Raw genomic sequence first — 13,845 nt, forward strand, 5'->3', positions numbered from 1 at the left:
TGTTGAAGAAGCCTCTTGTTGAAGAAAAACGTAGCTCTCTTTTGCTCTGAAATTTGCAGCCAAAATACACCTCCCATGTGCTTGAATAAGGCTTGAAAATATGCTCTAAACAATGGCTAAAACCTTTCTTGTGAAGCTTCCCTCTTATGAGGTAGTAAAGCTAGGTACCCTAGCTCCCTCTTCCACCATTTCAACGCAGTTTTGAGGCGGCAGCCTGCAGCAGCCCGTCGCCCTCCTCTTTGCCTCCTTCATGAGATGAGAATGCTCACAAAGATGCCTATGAATGATGTACAAGCTTAGCAATTGAGAGATATGGTTCATGGAAGGTAGATTAAGCTCAACTTTCAGCCATGGAGAAGTGAACAAAAGCTCCCAAATCTTGAGAAAAAAAATTAGCAAGAAGAGGCTCAAATGAAAGATCTCAATGAGCTCTACAAAAACCCTAAGGTTTGGCATCAAAACGGGTAAAGGAAGAGCATCCCATGGCTATGGAAAGCTTGAGGAAGAAGAAGATGATTACTAATCATGATTAACAGAAAAGTTAATTGCAATTAGTCACTTGCCCTAAGTTTTGGCCCGACTGCCCCAAATTTTGGTCCAGAGGCCCAAAATTTGGTCCAAAAATGGCAAAATTAGCCAAAATCACTCAAAATTCAAGCAATTTTCATGAAATGCTCACCATTTTCATGAGATCAAGCAAGATTAGAGAAGATTTGTCAAGAATCACTCAAGGATTACAAGAAAATGAGAAAAAAAATTACAAGAAACTCAAATTTTCAAGCAAATTTTCCCAACAACCCATGCATGCCCATGATCAAAATCAAGAGCTCTGATACCAATTGGAATGAAGGGATGTAATGCATGAAAATTATGAGTAATCACCATGTAAACATGATGCCTAAGTGTGTTTAGTCTCTCACACCAAGAGAATGGAAATAGCCTTCCACAAGCCAAGAAGCCATGAGCTCCAAGAAACATAAGTTTCCATTTCTAAAAAAAATGATCATCCAAAGTTACATCCATGGGCCAAGCCCCCTCTTTTATACCTGGACTTGTCCCCATTATTAATCCTATTTAATAAAGTTCCTACTTTATTAACAGGAGGAGAGGGAGAGGGTGGGCGAGAAGTCATATACTAAGGTTATATTAATTAAATACCACGTCACCTACAAAAAGTTGTGAATGTACCCCTACAAAAAGTAGCGTGGAGAAGTAAAAAACTCAAAGCGCCACTTTAGAAACTCCAACTCCCATGGTCTAAGTGCCTTTCTCTAAGTTTGCATGGCATTAGCGTTCATTATGTTTTCAGTTTTAGGTCAAGATGACCTTTGACTCTCCAGTTTAAAGAAAGTAATAGAAGTGTTGGTGGACTCTCTCTCTCTCTCTCTCTCTCTCTCTCTCTCTCTCTCTCTCTCTCTCTCTCTCTCCCCCCTTGTGTATATATATATATATATGCTAGGTTATAATTAATTTACACATGTTTCTTTTTCTTAGCAAGCCTTTTTTCTTTGAGCAAGCCTTAGGAATTCAGGGGCCTCCATCAACTATATGGTCATAGTAGGGAGACCTACCTGGATAAAAACCTACACATTTCTTGTATTTTATGATTTTATTTTCCTTAATGGCTGAATCCTTTTTCACAAAGCTCAATTAGCAAATACAAAATTTCAATGGACTTAACGCTAAGTTGAGGAACCCCCAGTGGCCCGTATAGCCCTCCATAACATTAGATTGAGTGACCTACCCACCTAGACACAACTTGTTTTTTAAAACATGACATACTGTGTTGCACCTAGGCACAACTTCTTTTTCTTTTAATGTGTGTGAATTAGTTATTGTGGTTGCTTTTAAAGATTAACGATTGGATATAAAATACTCTCAAATGCCAAGCACTAGGTATTGAGATTTATTAACTTTCTTAAGTACAATTTTGCAATTTGTGTGCCTTCTAACTTCATAAATAATGAGTGAAAAATTTCTTATAGCTGTGGCTTAATCATCTTTGATTGTTGCCATCACCATCATCTTCAACAAAGGGAGCTTTAGGTTCCACAAGTTCATATACCCTCATAAAAATAGTCATTGGAACATACTGGAAAGTAAGCATGAAGGTTACTTAAAAATTGCATAATAATCATAAAAATAAAAAATGTAAAAGCTTTCATTTTATTAAAGGGGAAAGATTCAAGTACCTCTTCTTACAACTCATGAAATAACATATACTTATTGTAGTCTTTAGACTCAATAGAAAGAGTCTTTAGCATACATATGCTTTGACCTCATATGATAATCTAGGAAATTCTATTCTTCTAACAAGAACAAGTATCTCTCTTTATTGATGTGGTTTGCTAAAATGCCAAGAACATTACAACAATATGATAATTCAAAAATTACACTTAAGTCATGAAAAAATATTAGAGGAATCCTTGAACATAAAATTTATCGATCATGGATCTTGACAAAATGGTTAAAGTAAAAATAAAATGTGTTCTTTTCCTATTATCCCACATTTAGAGGCAAATTGCTCATGCGAAGGGCGTTAAAAGAGAAACATGAATCATCTACATTAAGCTTGAGCATGTTAGGTTAAGTAGTTTATGACTAAGTATATATAAGGATTTCTTGATGTCATCAGTGTTTCACGTTAAAATGTATGAATGATTACTAAAATGTTTTGCCCTAGACTAAAAAAACCCTTTCATTGACTTCTTCCTAGCAAAAGCGTCAAGGCGCCCATTTATCGATTTTCATACTTTTGTCAATTGAAAGTTTCTCTCTATAAATCACAAACTTATAAAGGTGTAAAGTGAAAATATAATGAAAAAAAGTGCACCAATTACATGGTACATAATAAAGGAATCTTTAAGCTTTACTTTCACAAACTTCTAAAGGTGTAAAATGAAAATATAAATGAAAAAACTACAACAGCATAATAAAGAAATCTTTAAGGTTCACATTCAATGACAAAACCTATAAAGGTGTAAAATGAGTTTGACATGCTACTAATTCATATACTTTTTCTCCTGAAGACCTCTGGTTTAAAAGGTTTTGCTCTTGGTTTTTTTAATTTTTTGGTAATGAAGCTTTAAAGGTGTAGTATAAAATTGCTCTCCTTTAAAAGTTTCAAAAAATGAGCGCTTTCATTTATTTTTCTTTATATGTTTAGTATGTCACCAATATAGTAGGCAACATGCATTACTATTATATATGATGGCAAGAAGGGAAGCACGAGAGAAGAGAGAAAGTGCACTCAAGTGGCATGCCACATGCCACTCGAAAAGTTCAAGCATAGTAAGAAAGCTACAAATTATAATTAAGGGAAAAGTTAATTATGATTAGGGCTTCCATTTTGTCTTTTAAACTAGGAGGCAATCTTTCTGGATTCGCTCCGCCTTACGGCCCTGCTTCCTATTGTAATTGCCATTGTAGCACGTAAGTAGCCCAGCCCATAAGGGCCATGCAAACTTGACGTCATCCCCACCTTCCTCCATAGTAGAACTATGGGTAATCTCTTGTGAGTGTAACATTGGCATGGAGGGAGTGTCATCAATCTCGGCTACTGACTGAACGCAGATTCATGGGTAGGTACTGGCTCACTTACCACCCAGACCTTATCTTTCTCAACACTCTACTCATGGGGCAGTGAAACTTGGCTATACTAATGGCACCGATGATTACACACACAAACACATGTACTTACTCAATTATTGAGATAGGTGTTCATACACACAAACAAGGGCTATTCACACACAAACAGAAGCAAGTACACAAACAGGGGGTACACGTACACAATGGGTACACACATACAAACTCTGAAATACCCAACATTGGGTTAAATGTTGAGGGTTATGCATGCTAGGATTGTTAAGAATTCACATTTTTATAATGATGTTTTAATTTATTCATGTTGAGAAGTTTCATTTTGAGAAGTCTCAAAGGATTATGTACTATCGTGGTACATTAGGTTGTTTCCATGAAGCATTTTTGGATGATGATTTGCTCACTTAGACAAATTTGACCTCATTGGCATCTCATCTCATTGGATGAGATTTGAGGTTCATGGTGCTATTGTGATGTTTTTCACTCGTGTGGGTTTGATGGCCTATGATATATGGTTTCGAGGATGCAACCTATTTGGGTGGGGATGATTTGTAATGTGATAGCCCATGGACAATGATTTGTAATGTGGTAGTAGCCGATGGACGATAATTGTGGGCATGTATATAATCTATTACATATTAACCATGGACAATCAAGGCACAAGGAGAGGAGAGAAAAAAGAAATCCTGGATTTCTAAAAAATAAGAGGAAAAAATCCCTTCGATTTGACCCTTTGTATTCCAGCTTCCATTCTTGCACTTCATACTTTAAACTATATGTGTAGCTACAGGTTCAACTTTCTTTGTTTTAGTACGCATGTATACGTGCAGCATAGTATTAGTAAGACGGGTGGCCATAACTATGATTGCCAAAAGTGCCACCGGAAGTGTTGTATGTGCCATAGAAATTGCCGAAAACGCCACCAACATTGCCGAAATGGCTACTGAAATTGTGCCAAGGCTGTTGGAAAAGGTAGGATTGGCAATTGTGTTGCCATTGCCCATGGAGGGTAGAGTGTTACCATTGTCCATTGAGGGGAGAACGACGACATTATGGATAGAGTAGCTCTCTTAGAGTTGGGCAACCGACATTGAGCCCAGCTCTGAAGAGGGGGAAGGAAAACCCGTCGCTTTTAAGAGGGGGTAGGAAAACCCCCACCTAGATGAGTATTGAGCATGAGACATACTTGAAAGCAAGCAACACATCAAATAATTTAGTACTTATTAATGGAACAGGAGAATGGCAGTAGGTAGAAGAAGACACGCATTTTGCAAGAAACTCAATGCGACTGTCGACATATATATATATATATATCTTAATGTCTTTAACGTACCGCAACAACGCTCGGCTTGAGTACTAGTAATAAATTTAAACATAGACATTAGCCTATAAGAGCTACAGTTGGTGTTAACTTTAATACATCAATCAACAAGTGTATTGAGTCATGTAGATATTCTCTCTCTTAAGCATATTGTTACATATTCCCCACCATGGATTTTCCACCGCCATAGCTCGCAGAGTGAAACCCTAATCCCGATCAAATTTGAGAAAAACATCAAATTGAAGCTTTTTCAAAATTGAGCCCTATGCATCAAATTGAAGCTACTACTTCCACAAAAACTTCAGGGAAATCTCTTGCACGGCTCTCAAGTTGTGCAAAGCTGGGTTTTCTGCCCTAGCCTCGAAGACAAATGATGCCTCAAGTGTTGACTGCTTGGCAATGCTATCGACAGAAAACTCATCACCGACATTAACAATGACTATTGAAGATCTATCTCAAGACATCTCCACCTTTGCTCCAAAAAGGGGGGTTTGTTGGGTATTTCAAAGTCTCTATGTGAATACATGTTTGTGTACTTGCTTGTGTCTATGCATGAATAGCCCTTATTTGTGTGTGTGAACACTCACTTATGTGAGTAAGTGCGTAAGTATATGTGAAACACCGCTTATCGCCACCTAAGTGTTTGTGTGTGTAAGTAGTGATGTCATTAGTATAGCCAAGTTTCACTGCCCCAGTGAGTAGGGTGTTGAGAAAGATAAGGCCATAAGCCTATAAAAGCATGTACTTGTATTTTGGGTTTCATTTTGATTTTGTCTTAAAACACTTGGGTGAGCATTCCCAAGTGAATCATTTTGGGTTTCAATTTGATTTTATCTTTGAACACTTGGGTGAATATTCCCAAGTAGCATGCTCATAATATATATACTTCTACTAATTTAACTAATTGCCATCCATCAAGAGTATGTGCAAACTTATATAGTTACAAGTGCATCTCTTGATGTTTTTTAATCTAAATATGAAAATTAGATAAAGTAATTGTCATGATTTATTTGATATCACACAGGTAGAGGGGCTGGACATCGTGATGTGGGCATAACCAAGTCACAATCAACTACAAAAATTAGAACACAAGAGGGAAATAATAACTAATTAACTAAAAGGCCTCCTATATAAATACCCATGTATTAAAAGCCATAAGTGTATATATTATAATTTGTGTGAATATTAGAGTGTGTATAATTCATATATAATTAATTAAATATAAGCATAAAGAAAAAATTAAATTATAAATAAGTGTGTGTGTGTGTGTGTGTGTGTGTGTGTGTGTGTAATGTTAACAAGTTAAGGTTCTATGACATAAGGAATGTATAAATGTGTACGTGTATTAAACCTTTCAAAATTATTTAAACCCAAAACCCATAATCTCGCTCGAGATATATGAGCGAGGGTTTTAGTACTAAAGAAAGTAGACATGAGCTCATAAGGGGAGATTATAGCTTTTCGTGGGACTATTGCAAAGAGATACATATTATCGATTCATCGCACTAAAGGTACTCTTTACATTGTTAGCACTCTCTCACTCTAGATTAGAAACAGACCAATGGCACTTGCGCTATCTTACACAAATTAGATCTAGATAAGTTCAGGTGCACTCTATGGCCTCCTTTTAAAGGTGTAGAACCTTATTTAGAAGATTGAAGGCATTTGAGTTATATCAAAGCTCTATGATCTATTTTGAACTTTTCAGCTATTATTTGAAGAAATGATGTAAAATGGCACGAGAACAAATCACATCATCGTCAAGGGTGCTGAAGGATATTGTGAAGGCTTTTCATCGAATGGAGGGTAGCTTATACCTATAATCTAGCAATATTATCATTTTTGGCTTAATTATGCCTACTTAATCATGGAGTATCATCCCCCCACACTAAGCTAACACAATTGGCTACAATTAAGGATGTAATTAACTAATCATATAATTAATGTGATTGATTATTTGTAAATTCTCTTCCTAATTGTTTTCAATAACCTTCTTGGTCATTTTATATAGAAGTACATGATTTTGGTGTAGAACTAGATTAAAATAAGGTGACAATTATAGGTACACTTTATTCATATTGTGTGGTTAAAAGGGTGGAGCTTTGGCTAGAATTGATATACAAACAAGAACTTGATAACATGGTAACACTAGAGCCCACTCCCATGGACTGTAACTTCAGTGATGAGAACCCTACATATAGTAGAGCTCTCTTTTAAGATCTAGATCATCGCCAAGAATAACCAAGTCATACAAAAAACTAAGTGTAGATCATCATAGCTAAAAAGAAGATGCTATTAATCCAATCTTTACCATGTCAAAAGTGTCACATCACAGTCATTGACAAGAGGAAAAGAAAAGATATTCTAGGTGAGAGCAACAAGGCCTTAACTAAAGAGACCAAATTTATTTAAGAATGTATCCATCCTATATGTAAAGGAGCATAACCATTGATAAACCTAAGTGTATTGAAGCTTTATTGAAGAGGCTAATGATGTCCATTTTTCCTCCGTATATGCTTCTCTATAAGCTCTATCATGGTAAAATTGTTTACCTTTTAGAAAGCCACATGAACTTGGCTTTGATGACCATTGATGCAAAAGGAGGCCAAGGCAAAGAACACGTACCCAAGGGGGTCATAGTATACATCCACTTTCCTTATATGTTTCATTTTATTTAATGTCATGGAAAAAGCATTGTCTTATAATGAAGGCATGGTCATAAATAATTTATGGCTAAGAGTCCACAAGCTACATCCAAATTAAACTCTGAAGAATCCATATTCATATACAAGTATCAATGTAAGAATACATAATTAAATGTTCATGACTATTCTATTACCCCTTTAGTTTATATCTTTCCTAAGCTTTGTCTTGTTAAAAAGTGGTCCCAATTAAGATCCAGATTTATGAAGAAATCATTTTTCGAAATAAATGTATAGGAGACATAGTCATACTGTGGATCATCATAGCTAAAAATAAAATGCTATTCACCCACTCCTCTATCTATGTTTCCTTTAAATATTCTTCATGTCAATAAGTGTTGAATTATAAAAGTTAGCTTTTATAAAGGAATTCAGAGACAAGAGGTCAAGAAAAGATATTATAAGTGAGTGTAACAAGACCTCAACTAAAGAGACCAAGTTTGTTTAACAACTTATCCATCTATGTATCAAATTGACCTCTAAGAAATTCCTAATAAAGAACTTATAGCTAAGAGGCGAAGTCAAAGTGATATCCAGAAGCATAGCCATTGCAAAACTAAGTGTATAAAAGCTTTATTGAAGAGGAGAATATGTCCATTTTGCCTCTATATATGCTTGAAGTTCTGTATAAGCTCTATCGTCATTACAATGGAGGGCATGGCCAAGTGGCCAAGATGATCTATAATGATAATGAGTTCATAGAAGCCACACAAGATGCCAACTATATCCATTTTGTTCACGTATGCTTCTTTCTAGGCTCCAACATAGCAAAAGTGCTACTGTATCTACTTTATCATAGCAAAAGTACTACTGTATCTTCTCTATCATATATGCTTCTTTCTACATGGCAAAAGTCTTACCTTATGAAAGAAAATATACTTAGCCAATAGGCCAATAACAACTATTCTAAGTGAGTGTAAAAAAGGCATAGCTAAGAGGCTAAGAAGCTCCATCTAAGGTGACTGTAAAGAAACAATATTGCCAAGATGCTAAGATAATCTTTCTTGAGTGAGTGAAAATCAACCATAGTTAAATCATTAGGTTTTTAAAAACTAAATGATATTAATGTTTTATTTAAACTGATTGTTAAGTCCTAATGAGTCTAAGATCACTATTCATTGAGTAAATTAGCTTGAAATGATATTAATGTTTTATTTAAACTGATTGTTAAGTCCTAATGAGTCTAAGATCACTATTCATTGAGTAAATTAGCTTGAAATCTAATGAGTTGGATAAGTTTTCATGAATTAATCGCCTCCCGAATCCATGGGTTTGTGATGAAGAGGCTTGAATTAATTGAATTAAGTCGCTAAATCTTTGATTAGTTAAATTAAAATTTTTGGATATTTTTTTGTAATTTTTTGAGATTTGTTTTTGGAATTTTCAAGCTCAAAAACAGTATTTTTGGGTAAATAAATGAGCTATGGGAGAATAAATATAACTTTTGGAATTCTAAAAATTTATGAAAATTGGAAAAAAACTGCAAGATTTTGTTTAAGGGCTGAGAATTGAGATTTTTTTTTTAAGTTGGAGAATTTGAATGGGTTTTGGAAGCTATAAAATAAAGGTTTTATAAGCTTTTGAAATACTGAAGCTTTAATAGCTTTTTAAAAAAAAGCTTTATAGCTTTATTGAAAATTTAAGAGAGCATTAGCGACCAGTATCGCGTAGCATGCATGCAAAAATATAAAAGTAACTTAGGGTATTTTCAATTGCCACCATGCGCTGTTGAAGTTAAATTGCAGCAAAAGGTGAGAGCAGTTCTAGGGCCTTTGGGGTGGGAGAAATTCATTGGTGGTGGCTGATCGAAAAGTGGGTTTGAATTTAGGAAAACCAATTTGAGATTTTGGGTGGTTTTTGCATGTAATTTTGAAATTGGACAAGTGGTTTTCCACCTTGAAAGAGCTTTTGGTTAAAAGATTTATGGGTTGTTATTACCCAATGGACAAAAGGCATGCCTTTCTTTTATAAACCATAGTCTTTCTATGCTTTGTAATTAAAAATCTACCTTTGGCCAAGCTCCACTTCTTTGTCCACTAGCTCTTCACTGCTTTCAATCAATTGCAATTACTCTTGGCTATGATACCACTGTTGTGGGAGGTTGACATGAACCCAAATTAGTGATTATAATAATATAAAAATATTGAAAACACATAGAACAAATGAACACTCAAGACATAATATTGGGTCTAATTTGCCCCCACATAAGCGTGAGCCCACACTTCCTCTTGGTGTATAATATATTTTTTTGGATAGCTTTTGGGGCTCAAAATAGTGTGCTTTACAAATATGTCAACTTCTTCAAGCATAGCTTGCTTTAAAAATAGCGTTCTTGAGTGTGCAAGCTAGACTTCTTTAAAAATAGATGTGAACCTTGAACCATATAAAAGTATATATATCTTTAAAAAATTAAATATGCACAAGGGAGTTTTCACATTTCCCAAATAATGTATATATTGCTAATAAATATGAGTAGCACCCAAGATAAATTAATGGCGCTTATTGTCACAAAATTGAATATTATTCATCAACGTTCAAAATCGGTCATCTCAAGATATTCCTGACCAATACTCACTTGCCTCCATTATTTGGTCCAATGATCTGCACTTGCATCAACTAAGCCAATCAGTTAATAAAATAATTAATTAAAAATAAACAACCATACAAAACTTCATATCATAAAGATGATGGCAACCAATAAACAATCATACGAAACTTCATATCATCAAGATGATGCAACCAATACTCCCACGCATGTATGGATTTATCTGTGTACGCGTAAAGTAAGTTTCGATCGCTCGGATTTAGAAAGGTATTTGAATCTAAACCCGTCTAGGAGAATTCATAAAAGTAGGAATAAATCTTCCATGGATTAACTCCAATCCATAAATAATAGAAAACATGGAAATATATATATTCCATGAATTTACTTCTCATAACTCTCTCTCTCTCTCTCTCTCTCTCTCTCTCTCTCTCGTTAAGTGCTACAGGTTAATGTTGAGTTCAGATTCTATAATCATCTCTTGCTCTTGGTTCATAGCTCTGCAATCATGGTTCTCCATCTCCTTCCTCTTCGGCCCATACACAGGCTCTTGGTGTAGCAGCTCTATAGTGGTGGTTCTTATCTCCTTCTACTTTTGCCCACACATAGGCTCTCGACATAGTGGCTCCATAATTGTGGTTCTCTATCTCCTTTTGCTTTTGCCCACACATAGGTTCGTCCTCTCTCTCTCTCTCTCTCTCTCTCTCTCTCTCTCTCTCTCTCTCTCTCTCTCTCTCTCTCTCTCGTTTGCATCTCTTTATTTATGTGACAACCTTATATGTGGTCGTATGCACGCATGCATGTATACTATCTTTGAGAAACATGTTAGCATTAGTGCCTTCCACAAAAGTAGATTAATTAATTGATTAGCTTGGTTGCCTCAAAATAAAATACATATATATGTGTGGGTTTGATGTTTTCAACTAGAGCAAACTGCAAGTCTCATAGAAGGCCACCTTGCAACATTCTCAGTGGTCTTTACTGTGAAAGTGCTTATAAGGACCCCCAAAAAAATAGCTTTGTCACTCTTGGTCTTTTTATAATGTATTCATATCAAACATGCTAATGGTGTAGTATGTATTAGTTGACCTAACATTTTAGGCAGAGCCCCAAAATTTTGCAAGAGACGCATTTTTGGTAGTTTGTATTAGTTGACCTATCATTTTAGGTAGAGCCCCAAACTTTTGCAAGAGACACATTTTTGGTCTCCCCCTATGATTTCATCTATTTGTGGTCGTGTAATGCATTCAATGGGAAAGAACACAATATATATTTGCTATTCAAAACATTTCAAATTCTAGATTTGAAATAAACTAAATTCATGGAGTTTTAGTTGCTTGGCTAAATTTATGTCTCTTGATTTTGCTACTTGTCATTCACAAAGATAACCTTAGAATTTGCAGACTTAGAAGAAATTTTGGCAATAGATTGTAGAGCAAAAGAATTTGGTATTCCTTATGAGCTTCCATGTTGTGTGTAACATACAATTGCGACTCTAGGAATTGTCGTAGAAAATCACAAGGTATTAGAGAGTATTATTGGGCTGCTTAAAAAAGGGAGTCACATCAAAAAGCAAGGAATATGCAACACTTGATACATAAGGAGGACAATGCCACAACAGATGTGCATAAAAGGCAGAGCATTTACAAGGTTATGGCAAATTGTTTCACTAAGTAGACAATGGGGGATGGACTCAAGACTTGAAAACCAATCTTTCAAGAGCAGCTTTTCCATCCTACTTTCAAGGATATGCAAGACATAAGAATATATGTTGAAGCAATAATCCTATCCAAAATTTACAATACTCTAAACCATGTGAAGTTGCCAAGATCAAGAAATGAGTTTTTTTGGAAGAGATCAACCTTTATGATGTTAATGAATAGTGATGACCATGAAATGGAAGTTATGTGTTCCAAAAGCTTCAAAGTTTTTGGAAATCCACAAGTCGAATCTTTACTCAGTAAAATCTCATCTTTCACTTGACAAGAATGGAGTGTTTCCCTTGTCCATATGCCAAAGACAGCGAAGCACCACCAAAATCACAAAGGAGATCAAGGACCATGTTTTTACTTTTTGGACATTTGAGACAAGGGTCCCCCCCTAATAAGAAAGATGTTTGTTATAAGAGGACATGTCTATGTTCCCATATGAAGCATCCAATTTATCTTCGTGGACGAGTCTCAGATGAGAATTTATATGCTTTATGTAGTTTTTTGCTAGCAAGGTGTGTGTATGCTTCTTTCCACTTCCTTTGATGACTTATGTGGCATAGAAAGAATGGTGTTATGTCCAAAAGAGAAATATGAGAATGATTTGTAGGTGTTTGTTAAGATTTTCTAGGATATAGAAATAGGAATTGATGAAGAAGGGAGGAACAAGACACAAAAGGATATGGTTTGCAAGAAGATTCTTTGCAGGCATCTTGTGTTTCTTTTCTAAACACACCTCACAAGTTTCATTAGGCCTAATTTCATCTACAAGTGGAAGGTTGAATAGTTTAAGGACTGTGTATTGAGATTCCCGCACGATGTGGTAGTGTTTGTTGTGGACTTTGTAAAAAATAATCTTTCAAAGAGAAAAATAAGATTTAATTTATGCACAAGCATTCAAGTCAAGTGGCCATTTTTACTCATATAACATATTTTCGTATATTATCGGGTGATGTTAAAAAGACCATACACTTTTTTATTTTAGATACACATTATTTGTGCAACATTGCTTTTTGCTTCATGACAAATAGCTAAAATAAAAAGGCTTTACACTAAAGTGGTATTGGTCAAACAAAGCTGCATCATAATTCAAAGCATGTCCTTTTTACTTTGTTACTACATTTTGGTAACTCGCATGGCTACAAATAATATGGAATTTCTTTGGTTTGGGGCATGGAAAGGGAGAGGGGCATTTATCAAAAGAGCTCTTATGCATGAAAAACATTGCTTTTTTTTAATGCACAGCTGATGTGGTGAGTTTTTTGAGAATCAACCTAGGAAATGGAGCTCATTATTATACATAATCTTCTCAAAGAAGGGAGGTAGATAGGTTTTTTTGGGAGATTAAGGAAGGTGATATGCAAAGAATACCAAGATGAGATTGTAATCCTGTGCCTAGTGCACACTCTGCATTATGTCAATGGTCATTTAGACACTACTACTTGTGCACTAAGATCCAAAAAGCTATCGTGCTTTTACATTTGGTGTATGCAAGGTCAATGGAGGAGATGCAACAATAGATCACATGTATAGATATGGGAATATCACACTCTTGTGCTAATAATAGACAATGGATGATGCTCTTGACATCTCATCAGATGATATCTTGATAGGCCCATATATGCAAGCCATCATGATGCATTGAGTGATGCTCTTTGTGTAGGGGATAATTTTAGTTAATGTTGAGCAGAACAATGTTGAAGGTGCATACTTTTACATAGTCAAATGCATCATGGTGGCAAAGGAGTGCCGCCAAGGCATAATGAAATGCATGGGGTAATGGAATTGATTTATGCTCTTATTTTGTTAAGGGAATATTCTATGGACATGTAGGGAAAAATATGTACAAGATCCTTGAAACACCACCTGTTTTCTTATACTCACATTTAGTGAGAGCAATCAAGTTTCCTATGTAACCAGTAGAGGGTATAACCAACCTCTTGATGCTTTCATATGAAGAAATCCGCAAAA

Source organism: Cibotium barometz, chromosome 4, assembly GCF_041138505.1.
Source record: "Cibotium barometz isolate CiBa-2024 chromosome 4, ASM4113850v1, whole genome shotgun sequence".
Classification (NCBI taxonomy): domain Eukaryota; kingdom Viridiplantae; phylum Streptophyta; class Polypodiopsida; order Cyatheales; family Cibotiaceae; genus Cibotium; species Cibotium barometz.